This window comes from Phocoena sinus, chromosome X (assembly GCF_008692025.1).
Source record: "Phocoena sinus isolate mPhoSin1 chromosome X, mPhoSin1.pri, whole genome shotgun sequence".
NCBI lineage: Eukaryota > Metazoa > Chordata > Mammalia > Artiodactyla > Phocoenidae > Phocoena > Phocoena sinus.
The window spans coordinates 35,040,149-35,057,844 of record NC_045784.1 but is presented as its reverse complement, the minus strand read 5'-3'; the positions used below and the strand labels follow the sequence as shown (position 1 = coordinate 35,057,844).

General features: G+C 44.0%; 1 long non-coding RNA gene across 1 annotated transcript in view; it reads right to left on the bottom strand.

Annotated features, from left to right (window-relative positions):
- The window catches only part of LOC116748123, a 222,801-nt gene extending 212,384 nt beyond the window's left edge, over nucleotides 1–10,417 (bottom strand). The window contains exon 1 of the long non-coding RNA XR_004348168.1: nucleotides 10,197–10,417. This is a non-coding gene — a long non-coding RNA (uncharacterized LOC116748123). The remainder of the gene's footprint in view (nucleotides 1–10,196) is intronic.
- Nucleotides 10,418–17,696: the final 7,279 nt, after the last annotated feature.

Sequence of the window (17,696 nt, the reverse complement as noted above, 5' to 3'; positions counted from 1 at the left end):
CTGTGAAATGGCTTTCTATCCTTTCCTCCTGATATTAGGTGGTGGGCCTGTCTCCAGCTTGGTGGGCAGTGCTCAGTCTGTAGGCTGAAGTTTTGACCCGTTTGTCAGTTCTCCACCTTATCATATTGGCCACAGTATGGCAACGGCCCTCAATCATTCCCTCCTGTCAAGGGAGGCTCCCTGTGTAGCCACCACATCTGCACAGATTTGAGACAAGCCACAGATAAGCGAGGTGGTTCCTCCCTTCCTCAGTCTACCCCCTCCACAATTCCCTCAGGGCTCTGCACCTTAAGCCCAGCCCACAAACTGTCCTCCCAATCCTGTCCTCCCTGAAGGGGCCACTACTACACAGCTTCACATCAAACTCAATTATTCTCTCACCTTTGGAAGAAAAATACAAGGACATAATGCTTGGGGGAAATTCTACCTAAATAAGTAAGTCACAGAGACCAGCTGTTTCCAGACAGGAAAGCTAAAGCTAAGGGAAATGGCAGAAAGAGTCTAACTCTATGGTCTGGCATTGGTTCGTTGGGCCTGTTGAGGAAAGTCTTTATTCCACTTACCTTAAGGCTTGGCAGTCCTCATTAGTCAGCCCTGTGGATGGGTGTGGATGGTTCTGAGATCCCCTTTACACATGTAAGTTTCTTTGTAAATGTTTAATAAAAAGTCCTTATAGGGCCAGGTTATGATATATTTATTTATAATCTCTACCATACCAAATGCACTGGGACATTCAATAAATGGCAAATATCAAGAACCTGACTCACTCGAGGCCAGTTTTGGAAACACAGGTTCAAAACTGAGAGCTGGTAGGCGAGTGCCCTTCCTTGTCTATCAGTTCTGAGAGGAGACACTTGGAGATGGAGGAAAAGCTGGACCAAGAAGCCAGCACTCTTTAACCATGGATTACACTCATGGCCCCACTGTGGTGGCTCCTCTTTAAATCTCCAACCCAAGTCTGGACGGTGTGCAGACAGACTGGCTTCTTCAAAAAGACTTTAGAGGACACTTGAGGGGGCAACACGTGAGCAAGCCCAGAACTCACTAAGACCATAGTCCATTACAGCTCATGCAGGTGGGCTTCTGGTCCCAGGCTGAGACTCATTCCACTCTCACCTGCTCCCTCAAGGATGCCCATCCGCTCAGCTCCCTGTCCCCCTCTCACATCACCAGGGGTTGGCAGGACAAGGGTTGAAGTGAAGGTGACTGACCCTGCCCCCCAAACCCATATCTCTTCCAGGATGCCATTTTGTTTCCTTGTTATAATAGACTCAAACTTGCTACGTCCTGCCTCGTTCTAGACAGATAGTGAGGGCAGGAGGAAAGAAAGGGGCCAGTCCCAATCTCCAGTGTGAGAGACCCAATTCCTCCCCTAAGTGAAAGGCCTGGCTGTGGCAATTTGAACAGGGAATGGCTGCCTCCTCGCACCCACCCATGATGCTCAGGAATTGCTTTATCTCCATTAAAGATCTGATGCCCTAACATAACTTCACCATGAAATGCATTTAACAGTCATACAATGAGAAAGACGCCCAGAGAGCCAAGCTGGGGGGATGGCTTTGTTAGAAGTAGATTTGCATGCAATACAGACCCTATCAATTTGTTACGGCAAGCATCTTGCTCTGCGACTTCGTGTTTGTTCCAGCTGTGATTTTAAGGCATAAACAAAATAATCACACAGTCAACAAACAGGCATGGATTCTTCTGCAGCATGTGTTCAGAGGCAGTTCAAAGTTGCTGCAAGAGAAATTCTTCCGTAAGAGGGTGATAAATGGGGAAACACTGTTTTCCTATAGATCAAGACATCTGATGGTAAGGAAGGAATTTTGAGATGCTAGTAATGGTAATGGAAGATGATGGTAATGGAAGATGAAAAGACCAGGAAGTGCCCAAGATGATCAAAGAAGGGATGGGAAGCTGGAATAAAAAACAAAAGGAAGCCAATTAAAAACATGATGTGATGTCAATACACACCCATCAGAACAGCTAGAATGAAAAAGAAAGACAATACCAAGTGTTGGAGGGGAGCGAGCAGAACTCTCAGATGTTGCTGGTGGAAGGGTAAATTGGTCAAATCCCTTTGGAATACTGTTTGCCATTCTCCACGAGGGCTGACCAAATGTCCACCTTGCGACCCAGCAATTCCTCTCCCACATATGCACCAACAGAGATGTACACTAGGTGCTAGTTATCCATACTAGCACCAAACAGGAAACTACACGCATGCCATCAACAGAACAATGGATAACTAAATGATGGTATGTTCACAAAAGGGAATACTATGCCACAGTGAGATTGAACTAACTACATGTTACAATATGAAGGAATCTCACAAACACTGCATTGAGTGAAAGAAGCCAACCACAAAAGAGTTCGTAGTATATGATTTCATTTTCCATTTGGAAGGTGTTATGAGTTGACCTGTGTCCCTCAAAAAGATATGTTGAAGTTCTAACCCTGGCCACATTTGCCACTAGAAAGGCAAGGCCACCAGTCAGCATACCAGTCAGTTCGTGTGAAAAATAAACAAATAAGATCAAGCATTCCTGTCATCTCTGCTGTATCCATGAACAGAATAGCCTGTTGGTGGATAATGCCTGGGGCTGGTCAGTCCTCGTGGTTGGGGGGTTGGGGGGCCTACAGGGGTCAGGTCCCCACCAGCAGGACCAGGCCAGTGAAGATTTGAGGAAGGCACTGCCCAGGAGTGTGTATCTGCAAGTCTGAGAATGTGAGTGATTCAAAATTGCAGAGACAAATATCAATCCATATCAATCAATATTTATTGCTGAGTAAATACCTACAGTATGCAAGGTGTTCCCAGGGGGTCCAGGAGGGGAGTAGACCAAGACTGAAAGATTTACTCTTCTTGATTTTGCATTATCTGTGCCTCCAGCCCCTTCCATTAGCATGAATAATTAACAGCTGACAGAGCTATCAGCCACAATAAGAGTATGCTTAGGATTCAGGGTTTGTCATGTGCCAAGGAAGAGAAAAGGCTCAGAGGTTTGAAAGTGATGATCAGGGCGATGACGGGTGAAGAGGAAGAAGATGAAGGCTATTAAATTCAAATGCCACGTAGTCCCTTATTTTCTGTTTTTCTTATAAAATGACCTTTAAATGCACATATAATACATGAATGCTAAATATATATATTATATAATATGGCATATCTATATGCTAAATATATATTATATATATTAGAAGTATATAGAGAAAAACCTTGCAAACCACCCTTCCCTCTTCCTAGTCCCCTCTCCAGGGAGTAGCTGGAGTTAGCAGTTGAAGTGTGTCCTCTCAGGCCTTCTAGAAAAGAATTTACACACATAAATGAACATATATAAATTTTTTATATTAATGTGATTTTATCCTACGTATTATCCAGAGTTTGCCTTTGTTTCATGATAGCATATCTTGAACATCTTCCCCTGTCAGTACATACCAAGGACTTCACAGTACAGGCATGCCATGCTTTATTTAATCTCTCCCCTATGGATGGGAATTTAGATCAAATCGTATTTTTCACTATGTGTGTGTGTGTGTGTGTGTGTGTGGATATCTGGGTACACATGCAATTATATCTATGGGAGAGAGTTCCCAGTGGCTGGCTTGGAAGAGGGCTTGCTGGGCCAAAGACTATGACCATTTTAAATGTTGCTAGAAGCTGCCAAATTGCCCTCCAAAATGTCTTTGCCAATTAAAACTCCCACCAAGCACATAACACAGTGCCCATTTCCCCCCCCTCACTGTCCCCGGGACTAGGTATTATCCATCCTTTTAATGTTTGCCAACCCGGTGGATGAAAAATGGCCCCTCATTCCTGTTTATAATTGCATAGGTCTGCTTTCTAGTGAGGCTGAATATCTCTTCATATTTTTTCTATCCCTCATCAAATCTATAGGTAGGAAAACTGATTGTATTGTCGTGTTCTTTTTTTAACAGAAGGAAGCAGGTAAGTAAGAAATGCCCCTCCTGGCCCAGTCATCTGGTTCTTGGTGTGTGGTACTGAAATCCAGCCAGAATGAAGTTGCTAAAACCTCTGGCAGTGACTTGGGAAGGTGGATTTGTTCAGCTGTGTTCAGACCCAAGTAATTAGTTGATTGTCTGGGCATTTAGCTAGAACATCCTGCCAAGATGCTGTTCTCTCTAAGCTCCCAACAAGCAAAGGCTGTATTTTGGTCCAGCTTATTTTCTGAGTACCTCTTGGTCCTTGAAGGAGCTTCCTATTCTGTAGGGGCCATACTCTGAGTGTTCTTCCCTAATGGTCATGAAGATGGGTGATGACCATCAACTCAACTGCTGGCTCCAAAACCGGACCCGAAGGGTTGTTCAGGAAACACTTGTGAAAAGGAAAAATTACAAAGTTAACTAGACTGTCTAAATAACTCGAAACTGAAACTCCACTGACACTACCCCAAGCCGGGCGGCCACCCCTCTCACTGGTCTCTAATCCCCCCATCTTTCTTCTGCAATGAACGGGAACTTTGCAAACCTCCAATCTAATCACAGTACTCCAATGCCAGTAATCGTTTGTCGAAATTGAGCACTTAACGCTGCACCTGGCACCGTGTGAAGCATTTTACTAGCATTACAGTCGAATTTAAATCCATTGCTTGAAGCTCCAAACACTGCCCTCCTGCTCACACACACCCAACGTGCTCCCACCCCGGAGCCTTGCCGTTCCCCGTGCCTGGCATGTTCTTACCCAGGCCCAGTACCTGGCTCACCCCCTCACTTCATTCAGGCCTCCCATCAAATACCATCCCTCAGAGAGGTGACTCCCTGTCACTCTCTGTCCCCTGCCCTGCCTCATTTTCTTCATGGCTCTATTCATTACGTGCTAATTCTTAGTTCATTGCCATCTCCCGCGTTCGACCCTAAGCTCATCGAGAGCAGGGACTTTTTGTTCACGGCTCAATCCCATGTGGCAAGAACAGTGCCTGGCATGTGATTGGTGCTCAGTGAATCTTTGCAGAGGGTGTACATTCTGAAAGCAATTTGGCAATACCTTGTAAAATTAAGTATGTAGATGGCCCATGACCGAGCAATGTTGCCAAGAAACAGTCATGCACAGGTCTATCTGTAAGAGGACATATATGAGGAGGTTCTCTATGGGAGGAGAGAGTTATAAGCAACCTAGGTGTCCATTATTGAAGGAGATGATGAGAGAAAAATGAGGTGTGTGCATACCATACAACACGATGCTGCAACTGGAAGAAAAAACAAAGTGCTCATACAGCAACATGCATAGATCTTTAAAAGGAGTGCTGAGTGAACGGTGTAGGAAAGAGGATGACACAGCACACAACACCTTTTATGGAAATTAAAAACATATGCACAAAATGACACTATGCATTATGCAAATACAAAAGAATATTCAAGGGTACTATTATACACCTTCAAGAGGGTGCCTCTGAGGAAGGGAATGGAAGCGGAGGACTGAAGATTTAAAGGAAAAGAGAGGGAAAGAAAAAGGGAGAAGTTCAGTGGGCCAACGAAGATAGGACTGGCAAACAGATCTCGGGTTTAAAAGGAGAAAAAGAAATAAAATGCCCTTTCCCCTTTCTCCATCTGCCATGTTCCCGCTCATCCTTCCAGCTTAGCTCAGACATAATCTCCATTTTGAAGCTTTCTTTGACTTTCTCCCATAGGATTAATTCTTCCTTTATTGACATTCCCATAGCATTTTAATGATAGTTTTATTTTAGCGTTTATAACCTCGTATAATAGCTATTTGCTTACACATCTGCCTTCTCCATCAGGAGATAACGGATGTGACTTATTAATTTTTGTACCTCGGGCACCTAGAATTGGTGATGAAAAAAATTAATGGTGAATTTAAACAGACATATGTTGTAGGGCCTCAAGAATTACTCTAGTTTGGGGCTTCCCTGGTGGCACAGTGGTTAAGAATCTGCCTGCCAATGCAAGGGACACGGGTTCGAGCCCTGGCCCGGGAAGATCCCACATGCCGCGGAGCAACTAAGCCCGTGCGCCACGACTACTGAGCCTGCACGCTAGAGCCCACAAGCCACAACTACTGAGCCTGCGTGCCACAACTACTGAAGCCTGTGCGCCTAGAGCCCGTGCTCCACAACAAGCAAAGCCACCCCCGTGAGAAGCCCACGCACTGCAACGAAGAGTAGCCCCCGCTCACAGCAACTAGAGAAAGCTGGCGCACAGCAATGACAACCCAACACAGCCAAAAATGAAAACAAACAAATAAATAAATAAATTAGTTTTGTTAAAAAAAGAAAAAGTTTTTTTAAAAAAAGAAAAAGTTTTTTTAAAAAAAGAATTACTCTAGTTTGAATTTAATTTATAAATACAGCGGTTTTAGCCAGTGTCTGATTGGGTGGAATAGAGGTTCTGACTCTGGAACTCTGAGGCATTTCATTTCTTATTTGGGGACAAGAAATGAGTAGGATGCAGCCAGTGTGGCCTGATGTGCCTGCTAGACCAGAAGCTCTATCACCAAATAGAATGGAGAGGTGAGGAGGAATCGGGGATGGGCTGCAGACCCAGCCACTGGACTGGGGCACTTCTGGGGGTGCTGCCCCAGCTGCAGGTGCTGCTGGAAGAGGTTTATCCTGGAAGCTGAGTCTGGCATCAGAAGTCACAGCCACTTCTGGCCTCTATCCAGGCAAACAGCCAATAATCAGGACAAGGGAACTAAGAGCATGGGGCCCAGGAACCCATGGCGGGTTGGGCATAGAAGTTCAAGAAAACAGGGTATGACACCAAGGGCCCAGAAATGGAGAGCAGTCTCCTGTGACCGGCAGGACTTTAGTTCCAGGTAGGCATCATGGTACTGCTCCTTGTACTTAGACCTTAGGCAAAGACTAGTGCAACCAACGCCCCCTGCCCAAGGACCTACCTGGTGCCAGGCATGGTGCTCAATGCACAAAGGAAAGGGAACAGGGCCCATGGGACAAGCTGAGGCATGGGAATTGGGGCACAGGGCTGTGAAGCTGGGACTGGGGAGCAAGGGGAGAGTCGGGTTTGGGACATCTGATCAGAATTTCAGCTGTAGGGAAGTCAATGCTGAAATCCAGCTCTATGTCTGGAGCTGTTATAAGGATTGGGGTGAGCCACGAGAATCGGGATGACAGGTGACTCCAAATGTGTGTGGAAGGAGGGCTAGGGGTTGGGCAGGGACTGCCAAGCACATTTCTTTTCTGCTGTAAATCCAGCTTGCCTTTTGACCTTGGGTGCATCTCCCCACTTCCAGGGTTTTCATTTTCTCATAGGCAGAATAAAAAAAAAAAGTCAACATTTGCCAAGCATTGGCTAGGTGCTCTTAGAATGTTCTAGCTGTTCTCTATAACTTTATCCTCATGCCAGTCCTCTGAGGTGGTATTAGGAGAGTGAAACTGGGGCACAGAGAGATTTTAGTGACTTGCATGGGTAGCAAACCTGGCATTTGAAGCCAGATAGTTTAACCCCAGAGTGTGTACACACACACACACACACACACACACACACACTCTCTCTCTTAATCACTGCACTTCACTGCTTTACTAAAGTGTGTGTGTGGGAGCAGGGCAAGAGAGGACAAGAAGGACCCAGATCCCCACTGTCATTTCACAAGGATGTCATGACAGTTGAGAAACATCTGCCGAGAGCCCAGTGACCCACTTTCTTGGGCCACTGAGTTTCCTCCAGATTAGAGACTGATCTGACCACTGTGGTCGGAGGCTCTGATTTGTCGGTGATCTCCGCCGGGCGTATGGATGCAGACAACCAAGTCCTCAACAGGGCAATGCAGGCTCCTCCCACCTGAGCCTTTCTCTGGGTGGATCACCAATGATGCTATCAGAACGGCCAACAGCACAGGCGGCACCTGTGGTGGCTACAAGTTCCACATTGCTCTGAGCCAGAAGTCAGTGGTTCCCGGGCCCATGCTCTGAGAACCAGTGGTTGGTAGAGATTTAGTTCTGTGATTTTTCCGAGAGGGGGCAGAGGCTGTCCAGAACACAGGAAGACCCGAGCCGGGTGTACCAGAGGTCCCTGGCGCCCACCCATATCCTCCTCTATTACTGCATCAGGGCTCACAGGCCCAACTCGCAATCGCCAGCACCTGCACCCCTTTCCCCAGCGCTTTCTCTATCCTCAGGCCCTACTTCGCCCACCTGGATAATAGGCCCAGAAGGCTGGCGAATGAATTGCCCCTGAGAGTAGTGCTCAACCAATGGGGAGCTAGTGGAGAACTTCCTCGCCCCTCAGTGGGGACGGTTCTGAGATGTGTACCCTGCACTGTGTCCCGGACATCACCAGCAACAGCTCCTGTTGCCCCAAGTAGTAACTTGCTTGATAACACACCCTTTCTTCACTTCCTTCCTTCTCTTCCCTGCCTCACTTCCTTATACCCCTTCCTGGGCTCTGCAAATAAACAACTTGCAGTCAATTCATTGTCTCACAGCCTGCTTCTGGGGAACTCAAACTAAGACACCGGAAAGGACTCTTGGTGGCAAATTATATCCTGAGAAACATTCTTCACCTGTGCAATCTCTAGATTCTGGGAAGGAAGACTGTTCTAACGTTCTCCAAAGATAGGTAGGTCATAGAAGGAAGCCAAGCTTAGAAAAGCCTAGTAAGGGGCTTTTGCAATCTGACTGAAGGCAGGCCTAAGAGACTCTGAATTTCCACACTCCTCCAATACCTCCCAGGTGGCTCCCTCAGCCCCGGAGTTACTCCTGGACTAGGTTTTTGCCTTTGAAAATGGAGGCGCAGGTGAACCTGTCTCTTTTGTATGAGGGTTCCTTTTCTTGATGCTCTGGTCTTCTTTTGCCACATCCGAATGGAAATTACTTTTCTGCTCCAGTTAGCAACAGTTTCTGCTTTGCAGGTGAATAAACGTAATTCTCTGCAGGGGTAAGGGAAGCATCCAAGTCAATTCCCACAGTTGTGCTGGCAGCCCTCGCGTCTACTCGGGCCACCCTCTCCTAGCTGGCCAGCCCCATGCCCTTTGGTTTCATAAAGCCCCAAATCTGTCAACAGCAGGAGTTCCCCCACCATTCTCACCTCTGCGAGGCCCAGGTCCTCATGAAGAAATACAGAAAAGGTCAAAAAATAGAGCATTTCTTTAGGGCAATGCTTGCTAGCCTCTTTCACATCATGGCACTCAAAGAAGATTTATACTATTTGTTTGACACACTGGGGCAAATGGACGAGGATGCTCTTGGCCAGAGGCAACTGACAGAGGATTTTCTGTGCCCCAAGCCCCAGGCAGCCTTCCCAAGGGCTGTGAGGATCAGTAATGTCCCAGCATATCTGTAACCCATTTGTCACGTGTCAATTGTATTAACAGGGTATTAACAACTCTTTTGAGTTTATACCATAGAAAGTCACAGTGTGAGGCCAAAGCACAGGTGGCTCTTCTCAGAAGCCTCAGGTTCCCTGTAGATCTCAGTTCTGCTACTTACTAAGGTCTCTTTAAGAATAACTCCATTTTTAAAAAATAGCTTGATTGAGGGATAATTTACATAGCATAAATTCACTCGTTTTATGTAAGCAATTCAACCAAATTTAGTATATTTACAGAGTTGTGCAACCAACACCACAATCTAATTATAGAATATTTCTATCACCCCTTCCCCCCCACCCCCCACAAAACTCCATTTTAACCCACTCCTGCTCCTGCGGTACCTCAGCTGCTAACAAATTACCATCCTTATGCCTCCCCGTCCCGGGCCTTTGTAGAAGTGCACAGGGGGTGTCTCCCAGGTGTATGTGAACATGTCTGCTCCTCTCAAAGTCTGAAATCTTTGCCGGGTGTTGTCACCGATGCGTAAGGTCCTTGAAGCGCCAAAGTTAGGCTGTGGTCTGTAGCAAAGCTGGAGGGGGGCTCTGTATCATTTTAAGGGGTTCCCAGGCTGCATTACTCATTAGCTATTTATTTAGCACCTGCTATGTGCCAGGTTCTGTGCCAGCACTAAGACTTGAGGCCCAGGTGGATTTTACACCCAGAAAGCTCCCCGGTTCCTACTGCAAATCCAGTTTGGGGATTCCCCCTCACCTCTTCACCAACCACGCCTGGGTGTGTTTGATGCCCAGTGTAAGCACACATAAGGACACTGGTTTCACCAATCTTTCTACCACCCGGAATTGGCTATTATTCATATTTGTTGTCTTCACCTTTTAAAAAAATTAATTAAATAAAACATTACAGATAGATAAGGTCCCATTATCTTTCCTACCTCTCAATGAAAGTCGTGAATTTATCACATATGGTTCCAGCGTATTTTTGCACCTATAATCTATGCCCTCAGTCCTCCATCCAGATCTTCCAGGGCCTTTTTTCACCAGTTCTATTGCCCCTTTCCAGCTTCTGTGGGCTTTTGCTTCTAACAGCCCACAATGAAGACTCTTTGGAGATTCGCCATGAGTTTCTGGAGCCACTTTGCCTGAAGTCACAGAAAGTCACAAGTGTCTGGGCACTTATATCCTCCAAGGGGGCCCTTAGCCAATGACTGGTGTGAGGAAATGAAAGCCCAGAGTTCCCCTTCTTGGGCCAGCTGAGGCTGCAGGGACCTGACCTGAAAACACCCTTGCTTGGCTTCAGTCTCTCCTTTACGCTGTTCCCCTCTTCCCTCACTGGCTTCTGGTGGGGGGAGGTACTTCTTACGCAAATCACTACCACACACACTCTGAGAGCACAGCGACTTAGCCCCGGATCACATGTGTGGGCCTCCCTTCCTGCAGGGAAGAGGCATTCTTTCGAAGGTATATACTTAGGGCAATTTGGGGCTCCTGGAACATGGACAGACAGTTTCCATCTTACCAGGTGCTCTCCAAAGTACTTGCACTCATTCACAGTTCCACCAGCAGTGACTGACAGTCCCTGGTTCCCTGCATTCTTGAAAATCTGTGACACTGTCAGACTTAAAGTTTGCCAATCTAGTGGCTGAGAAGTGGTAACCCATTATGTGACTTTGACACCTTGACATACGTTTGTGGTCCTTTCAGTTTTCCTATTCTGTGAATAACCTGTTTGCCCTTTCTTCTGTTGGGCTGTTTTCCTTTTTCTGTTTGATTTGCAGGAATTCTAGTATATTCTACGTGGCTTGGTCTGTTATAAAAATTGAAAACCACACATTGTTTCAAAATAGAAATACCATTTAAAAATAACACACGTTTATCTAAATTTTAAATAATGCAAAAGAAAAAAAATAGAAAGTAAGAGTTGTTTCTAATAATCTCCACCCAATGATGATAAAAATAACCATGGTTAACAGGCGCATATCCTTCCAGAATGTATAATGCATATACAAATATATAAAAATAGATTTACACGAATTAATTCACTAAATATTATTAAGCATCTGTCATGAGTCAAGTATAAGTGATAGCAAAATATACAGGATATACAAAAAAACTCTCCCTAACTAGCTTTTATCAATACCCAGTTTATTGTAGATATCTTTTTGTTAAAACATATAAATCCCCCTGACCCAGTATAATATTCCACTGGAAAGCTCCATCATATTTTATTAAACCAATCCTCTACCAACAGACCTTTTGGCTATTTCCACTTTTTATATTTTATAAAGACTCCTTCAGTGAACATCCTTGGACATCTCTTTTGCAGTTGCCTGGTTCTTTCCTTAGGATAAACTCCTACAAGTTGAATTTCTGGATCAAGAAGTGCCCATTTAAAATTTTAATACGCATTGCCAGGTTACCCTCCATAAATCTTGCGCCAATTTACACTCACCAACAGTGTATAAGTATGTCCACTTCCTCACATTATCAGGGTATTCTTTAAAATAAAACCCTTGATAACTATTTCCAGAATCCAACTATAGTCCATATAATTTTCCCTTCTCTACAGATTGAAAAAATATAGACAAGAGTAAATTGATGAGTTTTAACAATTCTAGCTTAGCAAGATATTTTAGTCCTTTTATTAATTCACTGAGTCATCTCTATGGAGCTATTTATTACAAAGTGAAATAAGTTTGAAGGAAGAGGTCTGATAAAAAACCCAACCCAAGGCATTTAGGTTTCAAATATCCAAATGACTTCCTCCTAAAGTATCTCACCACTGGTGTATTCCCACCATGAAGCCCCTTTCACTCATAACAAGGCTTCTTGGCCCACCTACCTCTCCTGTTGCTCTTTTAGCTACATCCATTTCTGTGTCATGTAGAAATACAACACTCGCCTTGATGGAATCTGCTTCTTAAATGTATATTCTGAGTTTCACTTATTTACTGAAATCTGGAGCTAGAGAGGGAAAAAAAAAAAAAGCCCTCACAGGTGGCAGTAGAAAGTGAACCTTTGGCTTTTCACACCACAATTCAGGAGTCACTTAGCATCTCCAAACCAAAGCATTGGCCCATATCCACCTGACCTCTTGAGTTAAGTTCTAGGGAGACTTTGCTTAACCAGCAGTCAGAAAAACTTTGGAAAAGAAAATAATGTAAGAAGGTGAGGGTGCTTATTTCCTAATGTGGCAACAAATTCTAATCCATAAAACCTTTCACGGTCAAGATCTTTGTTTTAGAGCCCTCCTTTCTGGAGACCCAGGAAGAACTAGCCACATGGGAGATTCCTGTTTGCCTCTCTATGTAGTCCTCCCATTATACCTCCAGGTCTGCTTGAGTAAAGATGCCACAAGGATTGCAGGGTAAAGATGGATAAGAATATAGCTACGATATCAGAAAGCAGAGTAGGGAAATGCCTGGGTAGTGCTGACATCCAAAGAGACCCTTGTTTACTTGGGCATAAGCATGTACGTTTAATTGCTAGGTGTTTTAGAAGAAGAAACAGTCCAGTTCATTGCAGGAAGCAGAAACCCCTATTTGTGTTATGCAAAGGAAGGAACTGAATATAGGGAATTTGCAGCTTATGATATCACTGGAAGGCCTGAAGGAGTAATTTCTAAGCTGCACCCCCATGAATGTTTTGTGGAATAATACAGCACCGACCCACCAGAGTAGAAGTGCCTCTGAGTTCACCACTGGAATACTGAGTTCAAGAACAGAGCATTATAGCTGTGATCCAGGGATTGGAAAACCAGAATCAAGAAGGAACCATTGCCCCTGAACCCATTGCCACCAGTGCCTCTCAACACCCATCAGCCTGGAGAATGGACATGGGAACCTTGTATTTCACATTTCTCCAAAGAAGATATACAAATGGCCAACGGGCATATGAAAAGATGTTCAATATCACTATTCGTCAGGGAAATATAAATCAAAACCACAATGAGATATCTCCTCACATGCATTAGGATGACAACTAGCGAAAAAACAGAAAATAGCAAGCGTTGGTGAGGATGTCGAGAATCTTTGTGCACTGTTGGTGGGAATTTTAAAATGGTGCTCACACAGTCCTGGTGTTGGCTGTCACGCATAGTTGGGTTGGATAGGACACATGCTTTTTTGTGGTGTTCAGATGGTGTAGGGCTCATGTGTCAAAAGGGTTTTGTTCTGCAAGGGTTTCCACTCTCCCAGTCCTTTGTGTAGAGAAAGAAGACTTATCTTGTTTTATGGTTTTGTTTTGATTTGATTTTTCTGTGCTTGGTGTTTCTGGCTTATGAGTTTCTATGGCATCCAGGCCAGGATAGAGGAGGCAAAATGGTTGCTCTTCAGATTCCAAGGTTCTTAGACAGACCACATTTTTTTCTCTAATTTTCAGTGGCTTCTGACATTTGCTTTATATAGTTTTTCCAGGGCTTTTAGGGGAAAAAAGGTGAATTGTGTTTATTCTGTCTGGAGTTCCATGCCATAAGTTCCATTTATTTTAATGAGGAAAATTATGATGTGTTCCATCTCAACCTAAGATACAGAAGAAATACCCATAGAGAGACAATATGTATCAATTAAATGATAAAACAAGTTTCTATAAATAACTTGAAAGTAAATAAATCCAGTTGGTACATAAAATATCATGTCACGAAGGTTTAGTGTTCTTGTCAAAGGAAGAAGAGAAGATTTAATAGTAGTGGTGGGTGATGGAGGAAGGGTATAAGAGAGTCAAAGAAAGACTGAGCAAAAGAGTGCTTTGGAAGCATGGAAGTAGCTCACATGAACCACAGAGAACAGTTGCAGAAGACGCTACGTCTTCATACTTCCTGCTAGGTCTGCATATGCGAGGCAGAACATTTTGGGTTCATCTGAACATGGTGTGCAATACAAATTTGTTCCAAATGATGTACTCAGACTAAAAGCTGATGTGTCAGTTAATTTGGTGAATGTGTCTTTTCCTGGAATTTCAATGTCAAAATATAACTTCTCAGAGCATATTTATTTAGTGTGTTTGGGGTGAGAAAATAATTATACCAAAATAAAATAAGTTAAATAGAGGAATAATAAAAAGAAGAAACCATTGCTCTAAAAGTGATATTAGGTGTCTAACTGCTGTTATGACAAAAGGTCATTAATCGAACAGTCATTATGATAAGTCAATTTATATATTTTAAGCCCGAGTCACGCTGAAATAGCTGAAGTTCTTTTAATGAAGCAGGGATATTAGGTACAACCTCACTGGTATTCTCTGAGATCATCTAGGGAAGGAAAGAAGATAGGCTCCAGTTTGATGACATTTTTGGAGGAAATTAGTGATTCTGAGTATACTTAATGGCTCTCACTTAAATTCATCCCTATCCCAACTCTAATGCTGATACTGTTCCTAGAGAGAAGAGGGCCATAAGTAAAGACCATTTCATTAAGTTTTCTGAAAGACTCAGGGTTACAAACATCCATCTCTCAAACTGTAACAGAGAGGAGGAGGCACTCCATTTCTCTTTCCTTCCCCACACCTTGGGCCCTGCCACGAGTCTGGCGCCACCACATCGGGCCTGGGCCCGACCATGGTGTAGAGCAGTGGTAGGAGATTCTGGTGAAAGAGGGAAAGCGGTATCTCTTGGCAACTGTGGTGCATGGCAGTAATGAACACAACACTTCATTATTCCTTGTATCTGTACCTTTTGCCATCAAGAGGCAGAGTGTACTTCTTGATTCTGGGTTCAGCCGTGTTATTGTTTTGTCCAATAGAGTGAGGCAGAAGTGATGATGTGCCATTGCCATGAGACAAAACGTGCCCAGGATAGCCATTGGCCTCACATGGAGTGTAGTTGAGTCACCCCCACTGGACCCAGCTTAGATTAGCCAATCTCTAGCCAAGAAGTGTGAGAATCCCAGCCTAGATCAGCCAATACTCATCATACCCCAAGCTGAATAAGGTGTTTAATATGTTATGAAGAAATATTATGGAAATAGGTAGCTGATTCAGCTTATGAGCACATAAAGAACATCTCTTGAAGGACCACTTGTAGAGGAGCCCTCTATCGGTGATGGGGTAAGAGCTAGTGGAATTTGATTCATCACCATGAACGTGACTTCCATTAGTATATCCACTGTGCTATGAGTATTGAAGATATTCTGTCTATAGGGGTTGATAGATTCAAAAGCCTATGGCAGGTTATATACATGTAAAAATCCGTCAAACTTGAGATTCACTTATTTTATTGTATGTAAGTTGTATCTCATTTTAAAAAGTAAATAAAACAGGAAAAGAAAGAAGCCTATGCCAGTATAACCCAGGATCTTCTTTTAAACCAAAATCCAGCAAGAAGAAATAAAGGGGCCCTGTGTACATCTCAAATGTGCCAGGCCCTGCTGAGATGAGCCCCTCACCGGTCCTTGGCACTGTATTCCAGGAGGGTCATGCCCAGTGCTACAGCATGCTCGTTTCTGAGTGTGTGGCATGCCACAAAGGAAGAGAATGGGGCTAACTCAGAAATCCACCAACATCAGAGATGGAACCACGTCTGGACAACCAGTCAGCATGCAGGCTGTGAGAGCCGAGCCTGCAACACGAGGACTCCGTGATGCAAATAAATAATCACCAGGCTCCTTCGACAGAGGCACTGCTCAGCAGTCCACCTGAACAGCTGTGACTTGCTCCTGACAGGAAGCATTAGCAGCATCCTTGTGATTCCCTTATTATAGTAAGCATTCCCTAGCAGACCACCGAAGGCATTTAGAAATTCCCCTCCTCCAACCTACATTCTCTTCTACTGTCCATGAATTCCCTTTCCTAAGCCTGTTCATTTCTTCCTCCTCTCCTTTCTCCTCCAAAGGCCCGCACCAATGTCTACAGCTGGCTTATCAGTATCAACACATTTTTAAAAGTTCAATCTTGAAGCACGATGTGCCTGTGGTTAAATCGACTGGGGGTTAGACTGCTACTCATCGCCAGGGCAACTAGTGGCGCAGGGCGCTGACTGTGAGAAAGGGTGCTTTCTGTTTTCTGCAGCACAGCACTGCACTCTGGAACTGGCAGCCTGTAATTAACTGACCTGTCGCCTTCTATCAAACTGAAGTAGGAGGAAAAAAATCTCTGGAGATAGAAATGGTGGAACAGAAAGAACACTGGGCTCTGTCTCTGATGATCAGAACGTGGCTCTTGGTCTTGACTTACTAGGTGTGGAACATTGGGCTCGGGCTACTTAAAATGTAGTCCATGGACCAGCGGTATGGGCATTCCATGGAGAAGCTCAGGACTCATCTGACACTACCGTATTTGAATCTGCATTTTAACAAGATCCCCAGGTGAAGCTGAGAAACACTGACTTAGGCAAATCATTGGGTCTTATTTTCCACATGTGAGTTAATACATGGAGAGAACTTAGAACACTGTCTAGGACAGAGCAAGTGCTGTGTAAGTGGTGCTGATACCACATTAATAATTAGTATATTGTTCTTTTTAAATTTTATGTTTTAGATTAACATAAAGGGAAATTGATTTGGGGGGAGGACATACATTTCTATGAATTTTAACGCATACATTGATTCATGTAACCACCAGCAATATCAGGATACAGAACATTTCCATTACTCCAAGAAACTCTCTCACAAAATCCCTTTGTAGCTGCTCCTGCCCCGACCTCTAACCCCCGGCAGTCACTGATCTGTTCTCTGTCAACTATAGTTTCGTATTTTAGAGGATGTCATATAAATGAGATCGTGCAGTAGGTTGTCTTTTGAGACTGGCTTCTTTCACTCACCCTCTGAGAGTTATACAAGTTGCGCTTATCAACAGTTCACTTCTTTTTATTGCTGAATAATATTCCATTGTATGAATGTAGCAGAATTTATCTCTTCACCTGCCTTTTTTCAGCTTTCTTGAGGTATAATTGACAAATAAAAGTGTAGTGTATTTAAAGCGTACAATGTGATGATTTGATATACGTGCACATTATGAAAAGATTCCTGCCATCGAGATAATTAACACATTCATCACCTCACATATTTCTTTTTCTTTTTTTTTCTGTTGGTGACAATCCCTTTAGCAAATTTCAATACAGTGTTATCAACAATGGTCACCATGCTTTACATCAGATCCTCAGACCTTATTCATCTTATAACTGAAAGTTTGTACCCTTTTACCAACCTCTCTCTATTTCCCCCACCCCCCAGCCCCTGGCATCCACTTTTCTACTCTCTGTTTCTATGAGCTTGACATTTTGTTTTAGATTCCACATATAAGTGATATTATGCAGTATTTGTCTTTCTGTGTCTGGCTTATTTCACGCAGCACAGTGCCCTCCAGGTTCATCCATGTTGTCACAAATGGCAGGATTTCCTTCTTTTTTAAGGCTGAATAGTATTCCACCGAATATATATACAACATTTTCTTTATCAGTTCATCTGTCCATGGATTACTGAGGTTGTTTCCATTCCTTAACT